This window comes from Melozone crissalis, unplaced genomic scaffold (genome assembly GCF_028551555.1).
Source record: "Melozone crissalis strain CALT ecotype California unplaced genomic scaffold, PUWL_Pcris_2 ptg000039l_1, whole genome shotgun sequence".
Classification (NCBI taxonomy): Eukaryota; Metazoa; Chordata; class Aves; order Passeriformes; family Passerellidae; genus Melozone; species Melozone crissalis.
The window spans coordinates 1,336,044-1,358,692 of record NW_026535817.1 but is presented as its reverse complement, the minus strand read 5'-3'; positions in this window follow the sequence as shown (position 1 = coordinate 1,358,692).

Sequence of the window (22,649 nt, the reverse complement as noted above, 5' to 3'; positions counted from 1 at the left end):
CCCTGGCTTCCATAGGTGTGGCATATGTGTGATTTTCCCTGTTGGATGCAATCTTCATTTTGGGAAGAAAATCTATCCAGAGCCTGTTGAAAGGAAATGGGGCATGGTCAGGAGCGATTTTTCCTCCATACAGCTTGCAAAGCACCGTTCCTTCCACTATACCCTGATGCTCCAAGTCAGAAATAAAAGAGCATAAAGCATGGGTTTGCTGGGATTTTGGGACTTGGGGAGCTTCTCCATAATCAACATGAAACTTGTGGCATTGCCATTGCATTTCACTCATGCTCTGCATTGCTGGCACCAAAATGTCACTTCATCAAGAGCAGATGTTGTTGCTCTTAATAAATTAAAACAGGATGGCCCTTTTCACTGTGTTTAGCATTTAGGATGCTCCTGTGGCTGGAGTCAGATAATGGCTTTGTTGTTGTTGTTGTTTTAAAGTCTATAAACACTGGCCTTTAACCAAACCTTACAGCAAGAATGTTTCTATACTGGCTGAAGAGGGGAGTGAGTCAGACTCACTGTCTTTTGGACTTTTGGAAATATTACTGGAATATGACAGTGAATTGTTCCTGTTGATGTCTGAGTATAGATAGGATGGGAATGTGGGAGGTCTGATGTTGAGCAGGACCCCACCTGTGCCAGGACTGTAGGAAAAACCAAAACAGGTTTTTCCTCCTCTTCCATTTTTAAAGCACTGTGTTCCACATAGAAAGATAACTGTTATTTACAGGGATTCAAAGAGAAACTGCTAAGGCCCGTCCCCTTTGCAGTGCTCTGGGTTGTGCTGCAGAGATACAGCAAATCCCAGAACCTGTTTGAATTATGTGTGGCCAGTTTTAGCTTATCTTCTGTCCAATTTACAGACACTCCACAGGAAAGTATATTCATGTTGGGCTGGGCATTCTAACTGCTCCATGGAAAAGGTAATTCTAAGGCTTGTGGCAGATTTTAAGCTATTTTGTATTTGTTACAGATATTTAAACAAGCTATAATTTAGGAGTTGACTCTGGATTAAATGTATTCAGTGAGAAATCATGCTGGAAATTGCTGGTGAGCAAGATTTCTAACAACTCCTGGTTTTGACAACCTTGGAAGCATAAGAGGAGTAGCCTTCCTGGTTTCCTGCATTTCTTCAGTCTTCAAAGGGGCTTTTTGTCATTTTGGTTTGGCTATTCAGGAGAATACAAACTCCAGTTCTTAATTCATTTGAACTTTGTGTACATCCTCAGAGTCTGTTCTGTTGTTGGACAAAGCTTGGAGGGCTTTGATTCCTATGACATCTCCTTTATCCCTCCTTTTAAGCTGATACAGGAACAATGCTGAATAGTGAAAAATTCAGTGTTTATGTGGCAGGCTCCAAAGGTCTCTCTGAACCTGCATTATTTCTAGAACAAGATGTTCTCTGAGGGTCACATGTGTGGGGGTAGGTGTGAGCAGAGGCTGGGGCACAGCACCAGTATGAAAAAGAAGGCAGAGTCTATCCCAAAACATGAGACCAGCTGCCTGTGGAAGCTGTCCTGGGCCAAGACAAGTGGATAAGCACAGAAAGCCTAAAAAAATGAGGTATTGTTTCCTCAGGAAGGTTTGTTTAACTAATAGACTTAATTTGCCAATGGTTATCTTGAAATCAGAATTTACAATCCCTTGCCTGATTGCTTCAAGATGTAAGTTTTTTTTTTTCCTTCATGGACTCTTAAATCCCAGGGGACTCCATCTGTTCTGGCTTCTTTAGAGATGGGGATGGGTGGCTGCTGTGATACTGTAATTAGATGGGGCTCCTTGATTAACTGGGATTCTTGTGTCCACCTGGTGACACCTTTGAATGGGAGCAGAGAAGTGCTCGTAACTGAAAGAACTTCATCTGTCAAAATGCTGACATGGCATTCAGGGCTTGTTTTATTTCTATATTACTTTTGTTTTAGGCATGTAATTATCTAAGCTCTTTAGGGTATAATTTAGCAAAGTTACCACGGGTTAAGGTCATGGTTTGGTGTGAGCACAGCAAATACAATGATATATGTACATCCAGTGAAAATTATTTTACCTCATGAAGGATAAAATTCCCAAAGTTCTGAACTGATCTAATACTGCTCTTACCAAAGTTGCCACAGGTTTGAGAGGCAGTTTTTGTAAACCTGTGTGTCCTTGTATGTTATTTCTTCCTTATGTCTTTTGCAAAAAGGTTCTGGCCATTTGGTTAAGTGCATGGGCCTGCTAGTGTGTAAAACAGCAGCCTGGCCTCATTTAGCAGACCAAGCTGCTGTTGGAAGTGAAAGGAAAAATAATATTTTAAGTCCTGGAGAATTGGAAATGAGAGCTGGATGTAACAGCTTGTCTCTGGATGGGCAGGCAAAGTCTCAGACCCCTCAGTTCCTGTGGCTCAATCTATAGATTGATCTGAATGTGTATTCTTGGATTTCAGGTATGGACCTGAGTTAACTGAACTTCTCCAGTGTTAGGTGATCATTAAATTGGACTTAGAGTCATGAGAAAAGTGCTGCAAAACTTGGAGCTGGCTCTGAATTGCCATTCAAGCAATACATGTAAAAAAAGGCTGCCAGGCATTCACACTTGGCATAGCATCACTTTCTTTGCTTTGCTGAAGGAATGGAAGTACCAGATTATCTCTCTAATGCCAGTGACCAATTTCCAGTGCAAAGAAAGACAAATAATAATGCAGCCTTACTTCATTGTGATGGTGGTTGTGATGGGGCTGGTGACAAAGGAGTTAGTTGGTGACTGTTTAGTTTCTGTTCTGCTGAAGATGCCACTTAGGATTGAGTTTGGGGAAGGATGAAATTCTGAACTCCTGGCTGAATCCTCTGCACAGAGAAGCTGGGTTTGGAGATGAAACACTGAGTTTGTACTCCTGCCTCTCACTAATCATTAAATACACATGAGGAGCCGTGGCAGATGGGCAATGTTCCATGTTTTCAGAGCATATTTCAGAATTAATTGTGCTGACAACATTTTAGAAAGAGCAGCTCCAGACTCTTTTCTCTTTGGCAGCAGTGGCTTCTGGCTGCTGTCAGGCAGATGAACATGTTTTTCTGGGTTTATTATTTTGGGTTTGGCTCACATACTCACTGTACTGATGATTAGGGGTATAGGGGGACCGTTACCTGTGTTCATTAACCAGGCTTCAAATACTTTCAGCCATCGACAGCTTTTTACCTGAGTGCCTGTGGATGTGGGAGGGGAATAGCTCTGGGAGTGGATAAGGAGAGGTGGGAGGGAAGCCTGGAACAGGATCCACGCTGTGTTGTTGTTTGTGGCCAGCAGAGATGGCTGTCAGGGATCCAGGGGGCTGAGGTCTGCTCTGCAGAGAATTCCAGCGTGGTTTAGTCTAGACTAAACATTTTTGGATGCACCGAGTCTATCGCTCTTGCTCACATTCCCCTGCCAGGGACTAATTGGAGCTGATGATTGCCTGCCATGAGAATTGCAAATTCCTTTTCAAAGGTGCTTTTTTTTTTTTGTTCTTTTCCTTTTTAAAAGGCAGTTTACAGGTTTTGGCAAGAGGCTGTTTTTGGCTCTAAAATGACAAAAATGCTTCCAGCGTAGATTTAGGCATAACTGTTAATATTCTCCAGATTCCTTCCTTGAAAAACCTTGCCAGTTACAAACAAACAAAAATCCACTCCTCTCTCCAATTTGGTTGGCCAAATTTACTTTCTGTTCTTTTCAGCCCATAAAAGCTTTTTCCTTCAAGCCTTGAAATGCAGAATGCATTCTTTCATTCTGCTTTTGACAGACATCCGTTATATGTTTCTCCCACAAAATTTGCATGCTGTGGTGGGATTTCCAAAGCATTCCCCCTCAGCCTCATATTTCTGTGCTTGGAGTCAGCAGGATCAGTGACTGACTCTGGATGCCTTGGAAATCTCTTTCTTGTTCGGACACTTTGTTTTTTGTTCTTTTCTTAGAAAACTTTGGGTTTTGTTCATTTCTTCAAAAACATTTTACCTAGCTAGACCTTGAATACCTTTACTTCATTCTGAGTTTTCAACATATATTACTTGACAGTACAAGAGGAAGAGAATATGTGGTGTACTAAGATGGATATTAGGAATTGTTGAAGGTTTTCTTTAATTTTTAGAAGGACTTTTGAAGCATCTTCTCACCCCATCTCCAGCTTTGTCAGTTACAGGAAGAAACCTTAAGGGCAGATATTTTAATGGTGGCAAATCAAAGGCTTTTTTGAGAAGAGGTGTCAAAAACCAGTTGCTGTTAAAATTAAGGTTTTCTTATGAGGTTTTTTTTTTTTTTTTTGTGTTCTCCTAATGCTAATTCAGGAACAAGGAGATCTCATACAAGCTGTGAAGCAGCATTTTTTAATAATGCAATTTAATTAATGTACATTTTCAAATTCTTTTAAAATCAAAGCCAGATCCAGAAGTAGCTGCAAGAAAGCTGCAGAATGGGTGAGAAAGTGAAAAACACAAACTTTGCAGAGGAAGGTGACTTATCTTCTGCCTTAAGAAACAGTGTTTATAAGCATAAGGTAGAGACTGGGATTGGGATCACAATAAGGGTCTGACTGGGATGAGATAAAACGTTGCTGCTTCTCAAAAATCCACCTGAAGCTAGTCAAGGTTTGAGGGCTTGGATTTAAAAGATCTAATAATTACCCTAGCATGCAGTACTGTAATAATCAGATAATTATTATCTTCTCTTTGTGTGGTGAAGTTAATTTCAGTATTATTCTGAAAGTCCTAGCTCAGCTGTCTGGCTGGATGGGAAGAAATGCAGACTTCCAGAAAAACTCTCCCCACTTACTCATGGTTTTTCAATGGTAAAGCCTGTTTTGTGATGAGTCAGGCAGTTCTGGCTCCCATTTTGTGGGATAAAACTCCTGACATACTGTATTCCTCCTGTTGCAGGAGCAGCCCCTAGAAATCTTGGGAACCTCCAAGTTTATTCCAGCTCTCCTGAGATTTCTGCAGCGTCTTGGGAGCAGCTGAAGCAGATTTCTCTTTGCAGAGAATTCTCCTGGAGGGCCTGCCTTCTGTGCCCTCTCATTCCTTGGAAAGGCTTCTGAGGAAGTGACAGCTGACTGACCCTAACAGGATCACAGGGATTGGACTCCTTGATGTTCCTCCTATAGCTGAGGCAAACTGCTGGATGTAAGAACACACAAAAAAGAGGTGAGGTCCAACTAGGAATGGTAATTCCAGTTTGAGACTCATCTGCCAGTCCAGGTGAAAGTCAAGGTAAAAGGTTTTGGCAATTGATTTTTTTTTTTTTTAGGCGTCTGAGGCTGATCTTTAAATAAAGCATTTTCACTCACTTGTAGGAGCTTAAGCCAGTTGTGTGCCCTCTAATTACATCAGGCCAGGAATGGAGATGTTGGAAACAGCCCCAAGTACTACAGGAGCTGCCAAGAGGGATTTACTCCAAGCACCCATGCAGAATCCTAGCCTGTGCTGAAGTCACAGTGTATTTCAGCAGTAATTCTTGGGCTCTCTGCTCTGGTGTTAGTTCAGTCATGGCCTTGTAACAGCCTCAGTGGAAAATGCTGGAGAAATGCCATGTTAAAACACATAATGCCAGAACTGGAAATAGTGGGTTCTTATATTCTTGTAAAAATGAGCCTGTAACAGACCTAAAGCAAGAACCCAAATAATTTCTTCTCAAATCATAGAAGCAATAAGATAAATAATATTAAATAGCATCGCTCCATTAATCAATAATTTTCCTTGATTTACACCAGCTTAGTGTCACAGCACATTTCTTACCCTAAGGCAAGCTGTTCCTGGGAGATGTGCAAAGGATTTTTCTCCTAAAGAAACCTGGGATTTAAAAAATAAAAAAGTAATAAAATGTAGAAGGGGCCTTGTCACATGGTTTGAATTTACCTGGCCCACAGCCAGCAGCCATAGGTTTGATTTGTATCCCAGCAGGTCACTGCAGATCATAGCATTTCTGTTAAAATGTGCTCAAATTTGTTAAAAGGCAGCATACACACACAGTGTGTGATCAGTTATCAATTTTAATAGTATTTCCCTACAAAAGTCAGCAGGAAAACTGCTCTATTTGTCCCTGTGGCCTGCTTTGCTCTTTCTTATTATACATTTCTTTTCTTTTTACTGTACTTTAACTCATTACCCATTCTAAATTCTTTCCAAATCGCAAATGAGGGCATTTTGCAGCATCATAATAAAAGCTGAAATACATTGTATCAGAATTAATCCACTGATTAGAAAAATGGTTTAAAAATCAATCAGTATAATTACTTTAACTAAGTGCCTAAAGGATAAAGGCTGTTTCTTGGCTCAGGTGATGCTGGTGGTGAGCAACCTTACAAACCTATAGCAAGTTTGATGTCTTACCTCAGAGTAAGTCAGAGTGAGTAATCTTTGTTTTTTTCTTTAAATGCTCAGCACACTCTTTGTTTATTGTAATTTCCTAATTTATCTCTGTCTTTAGTGTTAGAAATCATTCAGAGTTTTGCCCTTCATAGAAGCAGGATTAAACCTGCTAAAAGCCAGCAGTGGTATGAAAGAAGAGTACCAGGCAGCCTTGAGCCTCTTGTGAAAAGTAATTCCAGTCAGGAGCACTACATCTCAGAGTATCATAAAGCCTTCCTTTAAACTGCTGCAACTGATGGAGATTTTGGCACTGTCTCAGGTGATCAGCTCCCCACAGACCCTTCTTCCTTCGTGCCTGTGCCTTGGTTAAATGGATGGATTCTGAAGGGAAGCCCAGAAAACCACCATTTTAACTGTATTTGTGGCATAGTATTTTTCCAGAAACCAGTTGATGGTAATTAACGGAGAGAAGCAGCAGCAGCACTGTGCTTCATTTTTGCAGAGTAATAACTCCTTTCAGAAGCAGCCTAAATTTAAGGCTGATGACAGCATTATTGTGCAGAAAAATAATGTGTCAGTTCTCTTCCATCTCTCAGACTGGGAGGGAAATCATTTGGTGCTCACAGCAGTCAGGACAGAGTCATTAACATATTAATAGAGAAATAATATTTCCCTGTCTCTGTCCCTGGCTGAGTTTTGGTACCCAGCCTAGCCAGGCTCTGGTGATTGCTGCAGCTGAAGACCAAATTCAGCCCTAAGGCATCACCAAGGGGCCCAAGAGTGACAAAATGAGTTAGAAAATCAAAAAACCAGTGAGACCTGAAGAGGCTACTGCTGTTCTGTGTTCCTGGGCTGCAGGATTCAAACCCCAAGGGAGAGGAGTGAAGGAGGGGATTACGTTGAGTTTACCTGCCTAGTCAGGAAGGATAAAGAAATGGCCTGCAAGTGATAAGGTATAAAGTGATCAAATGCTTCCTTTCTGGTTCTTTCATCCTTTCACAGGTGATGAGAATAAAAACATACCTGAGAACATACAAGGGGCTTTGAACAGATGCTGACTCACCATCTGTGGGATGTTGAGGAGCTGACTTCAGCATGGTGTAATGAAAGGAAATGCTGAGCTTAGGGTTTCTCATGGGATTTTTGGGTGGTTACTGGCCATGTCTGCAGCACTGTGATGTGGGGGACAGCTCAGACTCCTCTGCAGGGAATGCCTGGGTTACTTGTGTGGTGTGGGGGTGAAGGGTGGGTGCATTCCTTGGCTGGAGGATGTACTGCTGCATTTCTCTGGCAGCCAACAGGAGCACAGGACTGGGAAAATCAGTTCTGGGAGCCAGAGTCGGTGTTAATCAAGGCTGCAAACTTTAGAATATAATGACACTGTGTTATTAGTGGGATGGGAGTTAGGGGTGGGACATGTGATATTTGTGGGAGAGGCACAGAGATGAGTTACCTTGGGGCAGAAACCCCTTTCCATGTTACATTGCAGATTGTTTATGTCATGTGGGACACTAACAGCACTTCAGTCTTCATCCCTTTCCATCCTCAGTCCTTCCAAAGACAGACCACTCTGGATTGTCTTGTGTCCTTCCCCAACAGAAAACATCCATTTTCTGTTTGTGCCTTCTTTGGGAGGAGAACAAATTTTTGGGAGTGTCACTGCTTCTTCCCTTTGTTCTCACCTGATGCTGGGGGACCAGGACAAGGATGGGGCAGGACAACTTCTCTTTTAAGCTAAGAGAAACAGTCACAGCCGGCACCAGAAAGGAGAGCAAATCAATGGCTGTGTCTGGTGTCAGGGAGGAGGCAGGAGCAGAGGAGCTGCCTCAGCAGCCCTGCCCCACCTCAGTCTCTAGATCAGCGTGTGTTGATGCTGCTCTCTGCCTTTGGAGCCCTCCTTTGCCAATGCAGGGGTGGTAAAACTGAGCTCAGTGTGTGAGGGGAAGGTCAGGGGATTTGAAAAACATCCAGGAGAATCCAGAATTTACTGGAGTTTGTGGCACTGAAACCATCAGGTTGAGCTATCTGTGTGAGATATGAATTTTGCATTAAATATTCCATTTACACTGGGCAAATGGCAGCTAAACACAACTTAATGTATCTCTAAGAGCAAGCAAACCTTTTCCATTTTAATGAGAGTGAGGAAAGTCCACTATGGGCATTTATAGTCCAACACTGCAGTAGTCTGATATTGCCCCAAGTAGACTCTGAGAGAAGTATCTCATATTTCAGTCTTCATCATGGTACAGGAGCACTTAAATTTTTTCTGCCATCTCTGTTTTATTTTGGTGTGGAGTTGCTGAGACAATACCTTTGCTTAGGGGAAATGAAGTCAGAGTTAAGGAAATCCCAGCTCTAGGGGCTGTTCAGACATTTGAATATATTCCCTTTTATGTAATTTCAGAGGGAGAACTTTGTGAAATACCAGCTGCCTCTCTCCTTATTTTATTTTTCAATGGACTTTTTATTTTCATTTTGTATTCAGCGTCTTAACATCTAAGTGAGTATCTTGGCCTTTTTCATATTTCAGTCTCTGCTTTGCTATTTCTGTTTCCCTTTCCCTGTTTCCCACTCTGCTTTTACACTCCCTTCCTAGGGAAGTAGGAAAATTCAGGTGTTAATACTGGAATGATTTTTAGTGGTGTAGTTTCAGCTTTGAAACTTGCAGCTTTCCCTTGCTTCCCTCAGGCTGATGAGATCTTCCGTGTGAGAGCAGTGGCACGGATTGTCTGTGTAGATCTCAGAGTGAGTAATCATCCTTGATACATCCAGAGTGAAATCCACAGTTGTATCATTTCACCACAGCTCTGTCTCATCCCAGGAGGAACATCCAGCTGACATGGATGATACTTTGCCAGGATGCAAAAGGAACCTTCCTTAGGACAACATTTCTCCTTCATCTGAAGTTCTTCCTTTTTTTTTTATTGTATTAGTACAGCTTTTTCAGCTGGTTGTTTTAACTCATTTTTTCTGAAGATCACCATGATTTCTTTATGGGGTATTTATTTAAAATATTTTACAATGTAAAATATGCAGCTCCAACTTGACTCTCATTAAAAGAACGTTGCCAAAAATGGAAAGCCTTTGGAGGCCTATTAGAGTGAATTATCCTAATGAGAAGCATGAATTCTGTCCTAGCAGCTCAAACTGCTTCAGTGGATCTGGAATTCTCCCAAAACCTGCCAGAATTTAAGGACCCGTGTCTGTCTGGCTTCCCTTGCCTTGTAACCAGGACAGAGAGCAGCCAAGTGCTGTCTCTGCCAGTTGTATATTCAGAATATAATTTAAGCAAAATGTTTAACTAACAGCAGAAACTGTTTTGGCCTTGCTTAGCATGTGTAAGATATTTTTAGATAGATAAAAATTCTCATTATCATTTCTGACAGAAAAGACTTGCTTTCTTCCTGTAATAATTTCCTACAGGTGAGCAGTGGGAATTATTGTTCATACCTTAGTCTCTGAGTGAGCCATTCAGGAGGATGGAGAGCAAGGAAATGAATGTCCAAAGCAATCAGAACTGTAATTTTGAATGTGTTCTCCCTGCTGTTCCTGGCCCAAGGTTTTAGGTGAATGTTCCCAAGAAGAAATAGTCACTTGTGTGAACTATCTCTGCATTGTCTGCTTTAATTGTGAAAGCATCAAGTGGCATTTCCTTCGCCATGAAATTCCCTGGCCTTGTGTTGCCAGATGTGGCCATAAGTTATACAGCTGTAAATCAAACCAGTCCCTTTCTTCATCTTGCTGCATGCTGCTGTTCTCAGGTGCTCCTTGCTGTTGGTTCCCCTCAAAATGAGAAGGTGTAGTTACAGTGTGGTACATAAACTTTGTCTCCAGGTCTTTTTCCATTTTCTGACACTGATAAGCAGTTTGGAGTGGTGATGTGCTACTGGCAGGGCTCATCTGGGCTGGAGGGGTGCCCTGGAGCTGATTCCCCACGCACTGGAACCCTGGCCGTATGTGCAAGTCTTCTGGCACCTCCTTCCTCACAAAATGAAGTGGATTTTTGCCCCTCTGCTTTGTGCTGGTTTATGTAGTGCACGTGCTGATGGCATCCAGCTGGTGAGTGACTGTGATCCTGAGAGCCATAAAGAGCTGCATGGAAAGCTGCAAAGGTAACAATGCTTTTGAAACCAGGCACCTGCTTGCAAGTTCAAATGGCTTTCCATGTAGGATTGCTGGATAGAGCAAATTTTCAATTCTGGATTTAAATTGAAACCTCATTTCTTATTTCCAAAATTAGGAAAGTGTGTTTTACTTCTTGATTTGCTCATTCTGTGCAGAATAGCACTCTTTCTTGCTGCTGCTCTGTTTTTTCTCCTTGGTGGCCACTTGCAAAGTGCTCATCTCAGGAGTCATTTTCACCTCTTAGTTGCTGGAGTCTTCAGGGAACAGCCAACTCTTCCTAAGGCATAAGTGAATCCAGGTTTCCTCTTGAATTCCACCCATGCCAGCTGAGGCTATCTGGGTACTCAGTCCTTCCTGAAGAAAACCGCACTGGTAGCTCCATAAAGCTTTCTGTGCATTAGCCAGATGTTGTGTCTGAACCTGGGATCAGGTAGAAGATCTTTTATGCAGTTATGTTCCTTTTGCTGTGCAGTTTTTACTAGTAAACAATATTGTTCATGCTCAATAGCTATAATAATGGTAGTAATTTTTTTTTCCTCTGGGTCTGACATTTCTAGAAAAATAAGTTTGTTGCATTTTCTGTCAAGGCTGTTTTATACAGAAGTTATTTATTTCTTAAACCATAAGGAGTTAATAGAGAAGTTTCTTCAATTCTGTGTCATGCTGGAAATGCTGTCCTAAAAATGGGTGTCTCTGGAAGGGATTGAACAAAGTGATGTACAGGGAGGAGCAAAGGTGCAGATAAATGTAATAATGTCTTTTTGTGAATGACTGCAGCAGCTGTCAAGTGAGTTAAATAGCATTTCTCAATGCAAAAGCTGCCTGAAGCTGATGATTATTGTGCCTTTGAGAAGGCAGAGCCCTCTCATTTTGAATATGTAATGAACCATGAATCCCCATCTACGCAAAACTATCTGAGATGAAATCTTCCAATTTGCATTGTTCAAATCATTATATCTAGCTGGGCTCAGAGTTTGGATGATGCATTCCCAGCCCTTGGGTTTATCCCTTGGCTCCAGGACCACAATGTCAAACAGCTCAGAGGTTTCCCATTGACTCTGTTTTGGCTATTCTCAGATGTGCTGCTCCTTTCTGCAGTCTAATCGATGCAGTCCTCCAAGAAGTTCTTCTCTGTTCTGTGCCTCGCCTTGTTTCCTGAAGCTTTGCTTTCCAAACAGAAACATCCACTTAAAATGCAGAGTCTTCATTTAAATTGCATTCCTCAGAGTGATCTCTTCCCAGTTCCACACAGTAAACCACAGCTAAAACAGTACCAGAGAGCTGCTGTGCACAGCGAGGCTCATCTCTGAGAGCCACATCTGGATTTGTTAGGGTGAGCAGGCAGAGCACTCTGGAGGGCTTAGGAGCAGTGTTTTCTGTGTGTGGAGCTCTTTGGTCACCCTGCATAGGGGCTTCATCCTATTCACTGTGAAAACAGGTGGCCAGGTGACAACAGGATGGCCAGGAGAGCAGGGTGGGATGATAACAGATAAAACTGGGAAGGGATTACAAAGGGCTTTGGCAAATAGAAGTCCAGGTCATTTCCAGCACCTCAAAGATGCCCCAAGGCAGCCGCCTGGAATGCTGGATGAGTTCAGTTTGTGTAAGTCCATGTTTTATTTGAAGGCCACTTCCTAAAACAAATTATTCTTCTGAAGTATGTGCAAGATTTAAAAGATTTTCCTTCAGTCCTTTCAGTTGGCAAGAAACTGTTTTCCTGTGCAGTGATGTCCCCTATGTCATTGTTCCCCTCATCCCTGCTGGCAGTCAGAGCTCTGATGTCAGAAAGAACAAGGATGCATCAGAAGTCCCCACACTCTGGAGTTGATTAGATCCCTTTGGAAGTCACTTACCTTTGGATGGTGTGGTGCTACATAAATGTGAGATGTCACCCAGTGCTGCTTGTGCTGGTGACAGACCCACCCTGCCAAGGCACTGGAAGAAGCTGCAGGGCAATGAGCTGCCTGTGTGTTTCTGGAAGTGTTAACTTGACCTGGATGTCATTGGCTTTTATTCGGCTGCCTGTGCATGTGAACTTCCAATGACTGTTCTCTTTAAAAAAAAGAAAAAAAAGGAACAGGAACTGGAAAACCAAACAGATGTGGAGTGAGACTTGGGCTGTTATGCAACTGGCCCAGCACTGGAAGAAACTTAAATCCTGTGCACTTCCAATTGCATTTTCTTTCTTTTTGAATCTTTCCCCTGAAAAATTTGCAGGGTTGTCTCTTGTCTTTTCATATAGAACCTTGCAGAGAGTCATCAGCTTGCAGGATGAAGAATCACCTATCACCTTCTTCACTTATGATTAAATGTCAGTCCAAGTATCTTTGAGCTGTCAAAGTAGATTTCTGATGAACATGAGTTATTTTCCTCTCTCGTGCTGCGTGTGCTACAGCTTTTATGTGTCTGGAAACATGCATGTTTCCTCTTCCTAGAACACAGATTTCATGGCTTACATCACTGAGTGGCATTTTTTACAGCTGTTTTTGCTCTTTAACAATTTGCTTCTTTCCTCTGTAGCTGAAGGAAATGATGGAAAATGAGCCAAAAGCATCATGTGAGTCAAGAGGCACAGAAATGCTGCCAAGCATTGGTTCCCACCACGGCAGGAACACTTCTGGGCTGGTGAATTCCAAAGCAGTGGTTCTATGGTGGCTGCCAGAGACAGGAATAAGGCAGCAGGTAAGAATCTCAGTGTCTCACTCATGCATCCAGACACTTTGTGGTTTCCCAGTCTGTGCTGTGGGAAGCAGGTCAGCAGGTCATCCTTGGAGCCCTTGGGCTGCTCTGCCAAGCAGGAAGAAGGGGAGAGAGGAGGAGGGGGAGAGGGAGTTCCTGATTTGGGACTGCAGCACTGAGGAGGGAGCCAGGCCTCTGACTGCAAGGGTTTTGCCTCCTTCACTGAAATAAATAACATGAGGTCCAAGATGCTTAACACTTTGACAAGATACTGCTTTTTCTTCTGTTTGCTTCTTCCAGCTTTAGACAACTATCCCTATCTAATTCCAAACTAATTCCAGCCACCACCACTGCCGTATTGGCACTGTTCCAGCCTGGCTATGGCTGTATGTGCCCTGATAATTGAGTGTCTGTATGGCTCCAAAGGGCACAAACAGCTGCATCACCTCCCCATTTGAAATCATGTACTTCAAATCAACTTTAGTTTGGTGAGAAGTGAAGACTATTGGATAATAAAGTCAGATTCTGATTTCTGTGTATTTATTTTAAAGACAGTACCAGCCCAGTATCTTTCTGTGTCCATTTAAATGGGAAACTGTAAAGTTTCATCTTCCAAAATCAGGCCTACCATGACTCCTTCAGTCACAGACATTAGCCACTGCACAAAAACCAGTGTTTTCAACTCAGCATTTTCAAGTCACAGTCTTAGCACCTAATTTCTTGTGGTAAAACCTTTTTCAAGGCTCAGACTTCACCCAACCCTGAGTATCCTATTTGAAAGGGCAGAGTATGTTGTACTGGTGCAGAAAGAGTAAGCCAGCTTTGCTTTTACATGATGATAACTAATTTTCTGGGAAGGTAGCTGTACCCTTTCTCAGAACTTTAGGCAGTAGAATATTAAAATGTGTCGCTTCTGGACATGCAGGCTGAGATTTCATTTTTCTTTCTGCTCCTTCTTGCTTGATTGTAACCCTAAACTTAGATTCAATTCTATGAAATAATTCCACCAACATTAAAACTCAAAAAAGGAGCTGAAGAAATATCCAACACCTTATAAAAAAGGAGCTGATCAGTGTGGAGCCCCAGATTAATTAGGAAATCCCTAGGACAGGGTATAAAATCAGTAAGACTTTAATGGGCATTTTTCTTTTCAGTGCAGGTAGTTCAGTCCTGAAGCACCTGTATAACCTTGTGAATCCTGGGTTTATCAGTGTTGTTTGCAGGTCTAGCTCTCTGCTTTCAGATCTGTCATGTGTCAGATGCTGGGCACAAACCATGAATTCTATTTGTTTTGTTTGATATCAAACCCTTTGTATCTTTAAGGCAGTGTCTTTAAAAATGGTTAACAATTAAATCATTAATTTTTCCCATTTTCTGCTTATTTACACTTTGAATTCAAATGATTTGCACTCGGATCTCCCTATGAAGCATCCAAGAAGCTAAAAAAATACAAGCACTTATATGGAATTATAGATATTTCAGGTTCTTCACGTGCTTAAGTGTTCTACTGTAGCACAGGACTTAAGGAGATGTTCTGACAAGTATTTTAGGGATAATCTGGTCTAGCTACATGACACTGAGCACTTTTGGCACTTAATTCAGAATCATTATTCAGCATGTACCTGTGCAGTCAAAACCAAATCTCTGTATTTTTCACTTAGGAACCATTCCTGTCCATGTGATGACATTGCTTCAATAAAATGTAAGGACTTAAATTATAGAAGGGAAGAAGTAATTTGGGTATTTCCTTGATGTATTTTGAAGCCTTTTTTTTTCCCTCTGAGGCTGGTGTTGCAACTTCTGTTTTAGGCCACTTGGATAGTCTTCTCCTTAACCTACTGCTTAGACTGCATGATTTGCAGGAACAAATTCTTTACAAGGAAACTGCATCTTGGAGATCTCTACCTAATCACCAAATTTTATTAGAGTTGGACAGCAAAAACACATTAAGGAAGCACACATGTACACACACACAAAAAGTAATTTTATAAGTCTTCTCTCTATAGTAAATTAGCAAAAAAAAAACCCCAATTATTTGTGATTTTCCATCATTTATGTCAATTTATTCCATTTTCAGGATATCTTAGTAGCCTATATGTTGTTTTCTAATAACTGGTAGCAGTTGTAAAGAGGAAGAGCCTCAGGATACTCAGCCTGTAGTGACAGATCTTGACTCCCTTGATTCTTAGATAAATCTGGGAAGTGAGAGAGTGACCTTTCCCCCCTAGCTTTAGACTTAATGTTGGCAGCAGTACAGAAAGAGGTTAATTGGAATGTCTTAAAGGGAAAAATGGCTTCCCCCATGCAAAATAACAAAGTTTCAGTGGTATTGTGTAAAAGTGGGCAGCCTTTCCTGCCAAGGAACCTAAAAGTAGGTTCCTTGGCAGGAAAGGAGCTTACTTTAAATTGAGATTCTTTTAAACAAGAAGTGAAAGGTTGCTTAGCTTATCAGTCAGACCAAGAAGACCAAGGGTCCTTTGATAAGGATTTTCACAGACCAGTAGAACATTTTCCAGAGGCATTAGCTTGGGCTCTGTGTTTTTTAACTGTCTGAAGACTCTTCTTTCCTACTTTTCACTCAGTGCCTCGTCCTTCTGTTTCTTCTTGCTGCAGCCATATCCTTTATTTTAGTCTGTATTTTAGGCTAAAAAATCTCTTATCTCTTGGGTGTTCCAACTCCTTGGTGCCTGGTAGTGACCCCATGGCTTCTAAGGGACTATGGCAGTTTATACTGTATAAAAATGTGAGTGCTTTGGAATAGACAGAGTGGGGGGATGAATGTCAATATGTTTGTGTTTGGAAAAGGAGCCTGGGGAAGAGCAGTGTTGTGCTGTTGACTCAGGCAGGATGGGCAGTCCCAGCACAGACCAGCACAGATGGGGCACATCAGTGGAAGCTGGGATGAAAGAAATGCAGAGAAGAAAGGCTGGAAGTGATATTATAGCATAAATAAAAATGGGAATAAAGCATCCTGTGCTGTCAGCACTTAGGACCATCAGAGGAGCAAGTCAAAGCCCAGGCAGTTCACAGCCTCCATTGCCTGCAATGGTCCTTGGGCTGCACCCGCCAAGGGGACTCACTTTTCCTTCCAGTGACTCAGTATAAAGGCACCTCTTATCCTCCAGCTATTTTAGAGGATATTTTGGACAAAAAAAAGGACAAATATTTTATTGTACAAATGTGATTATCAGCACTGAATATTTCAGGATATTTTCAATGCTGGTTTACCTTTCTTTCGTGTCCTCAGAGCTCTCTTTGAGCCTTTGAGATGTCTTTTCCTACTGGAATTTTTGAGCAGAGAGAGGAAAAGCAGTTCTCTTTTCAGAACTGGGGAGTGGGCTGCTTTTTCAGGAAGATTTAAGGTAGGGTTTAATTTTATGTGGAGCCTCCCATCCTTGAGGTACACTGTGGTATTTTATACAGTGATGTGATAAATATAGAAAGGTGACCCAGCAGGCAGAACAGAGCAACCACTCAATCACTTCACACATACGACACTGGACAGTAAATGAAGGCCTTCAGCAGCAGCAGGGCTGGGATTCCTGACCTCTGGCAGCTCCCATTGGGGTGATTTTAAGGAGTTACTGATTTCTTTCCACTCTGCCCCTTATCAGAGGGGACAGCTCACAGCTGGCACAGGCAGTGGAGAAAGGTAAATTGAAATCATCCCCACATGCCATTCCTGAACTCAGGAGCTACAGCCAGACTGCAGCATAGCAAAGCTTTCCTATAAACTTGGCCCAGCACTTAAAAACCTTGTCAATGACCTGAGCTGATGAGTGGTTTTGCTGCTTAAATCATGTGTAGTACAGACCTTTATGGAGCTGTAAAGAAAAATAAATACAATTCTGCGCTTTTTATTGTATTTGTCTGTAAGGTGTTAGATTCAGTAAAACCTGCAAAGGACAAGGAGTTCATCTACTGCAGAAGATAAAAGTGGTGTGACCAGAACATTTGCCTGTTGCCAGCCCAAAGCAAGCTAAAAATTCCTGAGAATGACCAAAAGGTGCTGAGATTTCAGTTGAGTTTTAGTATTCTCTGTGATTGTTTTTTCAGCTTTCCCTGGAAGGTTTGAAGATGAAGATTTAAATAATCAAGTTGCAATGTGTGAGCAAATGTGAGGAATTTTAATTTCCAAATTAAAGTTTGGGAAGCAATTTGTTTTTATTAAGGAAAATGGAAAGTCTGCTTCTGTACTTCTTGTAGGGCAATCACAACCACCATGTCCTGTGGGACTGAAGGATGGCTTCATCCTTCATGGGGAACTTCCTAGTTTGCTGTGGGTCTGAGGATGACTGAAAGGCACTTGATTTGCTATTTGGTACCCACAAGGAGGTTTTACATCACCCGCTCCTGTGGTGTTTCCAGGTAAGATCTCTGCTCTGCTGTGGAGTGAAGGGACACACCAGGAAGCAGTGCCTAGCACTCAGAAGTGGCAAAAAGAACTTCTCTTCCTTTTCCTGGCTGAGTGAGCACCTAGCCTCACCTCCTGCCAGGTGAAGTGGCACACTTACCTGTGTTCTGCTCTCTCCTCCCCTTACCTGATACTCCTTATCTTCTTGCTCCTTTTTTCCATCACCTCTGGGTTTTTTTGCACTGCCCTGGTTGGCTCACCTGCGCCTGCTCCAGCAGCTGAGGCTGGACAATTCCCTTCAGCAAAGTCCACTCTGCCACTGTTACACTGGAGAAACAAGACCCAAGTGTAAGCAGGAAGGGAGAGGGATCAGCCCTGTCCCAGAGCTGAATTACAGAGTGTTCCTGGTTTGGATGTGGAACCCACAAGCTGTAAGCTGCCACTGTCTTTGCCCAGGTTTGAATTCCCTCTTTCTCCTGTGCTGAATTCAAGTTTCAGTTGTGTGTAGAATGAAGCCTGTGAAAAGATTCTGGTATCAAGTGTCTCTTCCACAAAGCAGCAAGGCAGCAAGTAGTAAATAAGGAGACTAGAAAAAGTTCCATGCTACATGCCACTCTAGGAGAATCATTAAATGAGAGCTATTTTACTTTACACTGAATAGTGTTAGGCTGAGTCCTTTCTTCATTTGAAATTAGATATTTTTTCTCTAAAATGCAGTTCTTTGCTAATAAGAATCCAAGGTTACAAATTCTAATTATTTAGATATTTCACTGGAGGACATGGGACCCTTCCTCAGGCTCTGACATGGGATAATCAAGTGAAGGATGCTGGCAGGGAGTGAAGCAAACAGGTAATAGCAGTTACTGGTATTTTAAATTTGGCTCGAATTGCCTCAGATGATGCACTTCCCATTTGAGGCTGGATACTACACTTGAGTTTTGTACCTTGTCCTGTGCCTTGTCCTGAAGTCAAAACCAGCTGCACCGAGTGGGAGGCTGAGAGGAAGGTGCAGAAAGACCATGGGAGAGTAAAGATTCCAAATTAAAGCTGGAACAATTAAGAAATGCAGGTAAGGGCTATGCTTTAATTACACTTAGGTGATGATTACTTCAAGTCGCTGAAAGCAGCAGACTGCTTGGGCCCCTGGGCTCGTGGTTGTTCCTCCGTAACTGCTGAGTTCATTGGCTGAACTCTGCCCAACCAATTAAATTCACACAGGTATCAGAGCCTCTACAAATGTGTGACTTTGCACACAAGTTGAAGCACAAGGAAAAGCCTTTTTACGAGGAAAAGTCCCAGGATGGGCTCACAAGCAAGTGATAGGAACCTGCAAGGATCAGGCTCCATTACTACCTGGGCACTTGCCTTTCTTCCCATTCTTCTCTCCTGCTTTTCCCTGCAGGGTGAAGAAATAAGAATGTGAGAAGAGAAGAGACTGCTGAGACCAGACAATTTAAAACTGCAAGTCTCTTGCTTCTAGCTGTTGTGGCTGCTCTCTAAATTAAAACTGAGCTTAAATGAAGCTGCTGGGAAGAAATGCAGATCAAGCCTAGGAAGTCATAACCCTGAGGTATGAGGCTTTGGCATCAAGGGAAAAATGGTACTACTGGTTAGACTTTGCAAAAAGTGCCATGATTTCATTTGGGAAATAAAGTGGAAAGAGGAGAGATTGAAATGCCTTAATTATGACGGTCTTGACAGTGTGTCCTATCAGAAACTATATTGGAAATATGAGTGTTTCTTAGTCATCAGATGCTTTGCAGTTTTTAATTGTTTTCAAAGTGAAATGTTGTGTTGCTGGGGCAGCTGTATGGTGCCTCCTGGAGCCAGGGACCATTGATCCTGAATATTCCAGTCTGGATAAAGGTATGCAAGCCACATAAATTGATAAATAACTGTATTTTTAAAGTATTTCTCCATATAGTTATCATATAAAAGGAGAAGTGCAGTGTAAAACCCCCAAAAGAGGGAGGAGCTAGGACATAGAACACCCCCATTAAAGTGAGGAATTTCAATAGAAGCTGTCTTCGCCTTTGAAATTCAGTGCTTAGCTTTTAAAATTGATTTTAATCATGCTTCTTTATAACCACATGGTATGTATGTATGCTTGTCTGCTGCGTTTGAGGTCATAAACACTGATGACCTTGACTAGCCAACAGAAAAGAAGCAGGAAACAACAAAGAAAAATATATTTATACATATTTCCCCACGTGGTTTTGTGTGCATGCTTACCTATGTGTAACTACACCACAGACTTGAGGTGAATTTCAGGTATTATCCTGCAATTTGTTGCAAACAGGCTGGAGTGTAAATGAAATCCTAAAACAATACCATATGTAGTGTTGTAGCCCTTTTTTAAATGCAGATCAGGAGGTTTGGCCATGCTGTGCTGTCCCAGGGGTTTCTGGAGCTGCAGCCCCTGTGCCATAGCTCAGCCCTGGATAATGCCAGGGCAGTGTCACACCCTGGAACTGGAGCTCTCAGAGCAGCCTCCTTTAACTCCACTGGGATTTCTATGGACATTTATACACTTGAAGCCAAACACTTGCATGTTCCGTCTGCACAAGGTCTCCCTTTTCCTCCTTCTTTGGTGCATAGCACTGGAAGTCCCTGCTGCTTCTGCTTTTCTTAAAAATTGACTAGAAGTTGAGCAAAATATTGCTGTGGTCGTTTCCCCTCTTAAGCAGCATCCAAGGTATTGTTTCCTCTGCTTTTCCTTTTCCCAGGAACAGCAAGCTGCTCTGTTGAATGGATTTCTCCATGAGGTTATTTTGCAGGTCAGGAGGTTAGCTCACTTTTGTCTTTTTACTCAGCTGCTGCAGAAGAAATCCTCTGTGTGTTCTCCTGAATTGTAAAGGCTGGTAAGAAAGAGAAGCCAAAGTCATCCATTAATCCACAGGCAAAGTCCTATTGAAGCTGCTGCAGTGAAAGCTCTCACATGCTGCCCTGGAAATAACCCCGGCCGTGACGTGGTGAGATGACCCTAGGTAAGGTCAGAAGCTCAGTTCTCATTTTCATTTAAGCTCCTGGTTTTTAAACAGTATTTGGGATTGTGCCTCGTGGTTCTGCTGAGCCCTTAAAGCAGCTGGAGCCCCCCTGGGAGGGAGTGGAGAAGGGGGCTCTGGGGAGGCAGCGGTTTGTCTGCTAAACTTGCCACTCTCTCCTCTCAACTTACTGCTGTTTTGGCTTAAATATTTAATGACCATGACCCCATAGGAGAGCAGCAAGTGGTATCAGGACTTGAGCTTAAGCTGCTTTGCAGAGACAAAGCACCTGTTTTAATTCTTTCTGGAAATGGAAGTGATTTGGAAGTGTCCCAGCAAATTGAAGGCAAAGTGTAATTCTTGACTGCCTGTACACTTTCTCAGGAAGTCTGTGAATTGGAAGGATCTGTGTACACAGCTCCTGGCCAGGATTTTAAGGAGGGCTAAGAGAGCCAGGGGTCTCTGTCCTGGCATCCTTTGCAGGGGTGCAGCTGTAAAGCCAAGATGCATTTAGTGGAAACAGTGGCATCAAGTGTTTGTCTCTTCTCTTCATAGACACTGATACAATAAAATGTGATGTGCAGGGTTATGGTTAGGCTGGATGCAGTCTGCCCCTTCCCCTGGTCCTGCCCAGCGTGCCCTGGGAGCAGCTAGCAGCTTCCAGGAGCAGTGTTATCCCTTGGGATCCAGCTGCAGCGCTTATTGAAATGCTGGCCAAAGGCACTGCTGGCAGCCATCCACTGCTGTGCTTGTTCTTGTGTCGTGGAATGACCTGCTGGAAGAAATTCAAGGAAATAGAAGTGACAAAAGCTACTGACAGGATGGATTTGGAGTGTTTTGTGGGGTAATCAGGTAACATGGGAGCTCCTTGGAGTAAGGAGCTGTGAGTTAGAGCTGAATCAGCCATTCCCATTGGCTTGCTTGGGGAACTGATTTTCAACAGGATATTATGATTTTTACTTTTCATTTTTCATTTCTGTGGTGCAGCTCTTGCCTTTTCTAGCTTTAGGGAATCATGCCAAGCAATGATTTTCATTGCATTTGAGAGGTAAGGGAGTGCTGAAGTGTGCAACCTCCTTCCCTCCCTCCCTCCGTATGGAAATGTGTTTTGTGTGAATCAATGACAGAAAAGCAACCACTGAAAATATATTCCCTTTCTTTCTCTTCAGTCATCCCCCTCCCCAAAAACTTCTCTAAGAATGTGGCTAAAACCAAAGCACTTTTTAAGTTACAAAGGAATAGTGTTGAGCTGGTGAAGCCAGCTGGAAATGAACATAGAATCCCAGAATTGTTTAGGTTTGAAAAGACCTTTGAATCATCAAATCCAACTGTTAACCTAGACATGAAACAAGGTTATCATTTTATTGAAGATTCAGAGTGGGTTTAATTGCATTTTATTTGGCACACATTGTTTTAAACCTCATCACCTCAGAGCAGGAAGAATTTTATGGCATGTGCTAATTATACAAAATTCACAAACACTGCTTCTTTTAATTTTGATTTTTCACAATGTGTTTTTCAACTATAATTTTCACATCTCACATTTTGCTCTCCAGTTTCCTGTGTCTTATGGTTAAATCTTGGCCATAAATCTTGCTCTGCTTTGTTAAAAATAATAAGTGTGATTTATTTCTTCATTTAACAACCTGCTAGATTAATAGTAGCTTTAAAACAATTAAATATGGTTGTGCAGTTTAATATTCCCAGTTTTAATGCACCATGAAGGAGAAACGAGAGGCATTGTCTTTTATGGAGTGCTTGGGTTTCATGTACGGTCTGGCAATCTTTGTCTGACACCTTGGTACTGGGATCTTCTCCTTACACAGGTCATGCCAAGAAAAGCTTTCAGTGCAGGTTTGGAAATCAAATGGCAAGTCACCGGGTGGCAAACAAGGCTCAAATTTGAGTGGTGGTATGGCAGCCAAAAAGGCTTTGGGACTTTGGGATGCACGGCTGGAGCTGTGGCTGGGGCAGCTGCAGGCGGTGGGTTTCTGCATTGAAGCAGCAATACTTTAGAACATAAAATTTGGATCTTGTAAATTCTCCCTGTTAGTAAGGCTGGAAACCTGAGAAGGTCATGGTCACGTGCTCTGGTGTGTCACAGAGCAGGATCTGGGTCTCCAGTCACCTCCCTCACAGGGGACTCCATCCTTGTGTTGTATTTCCATCCAGGCAGGCTCCATGGAGGAGAGC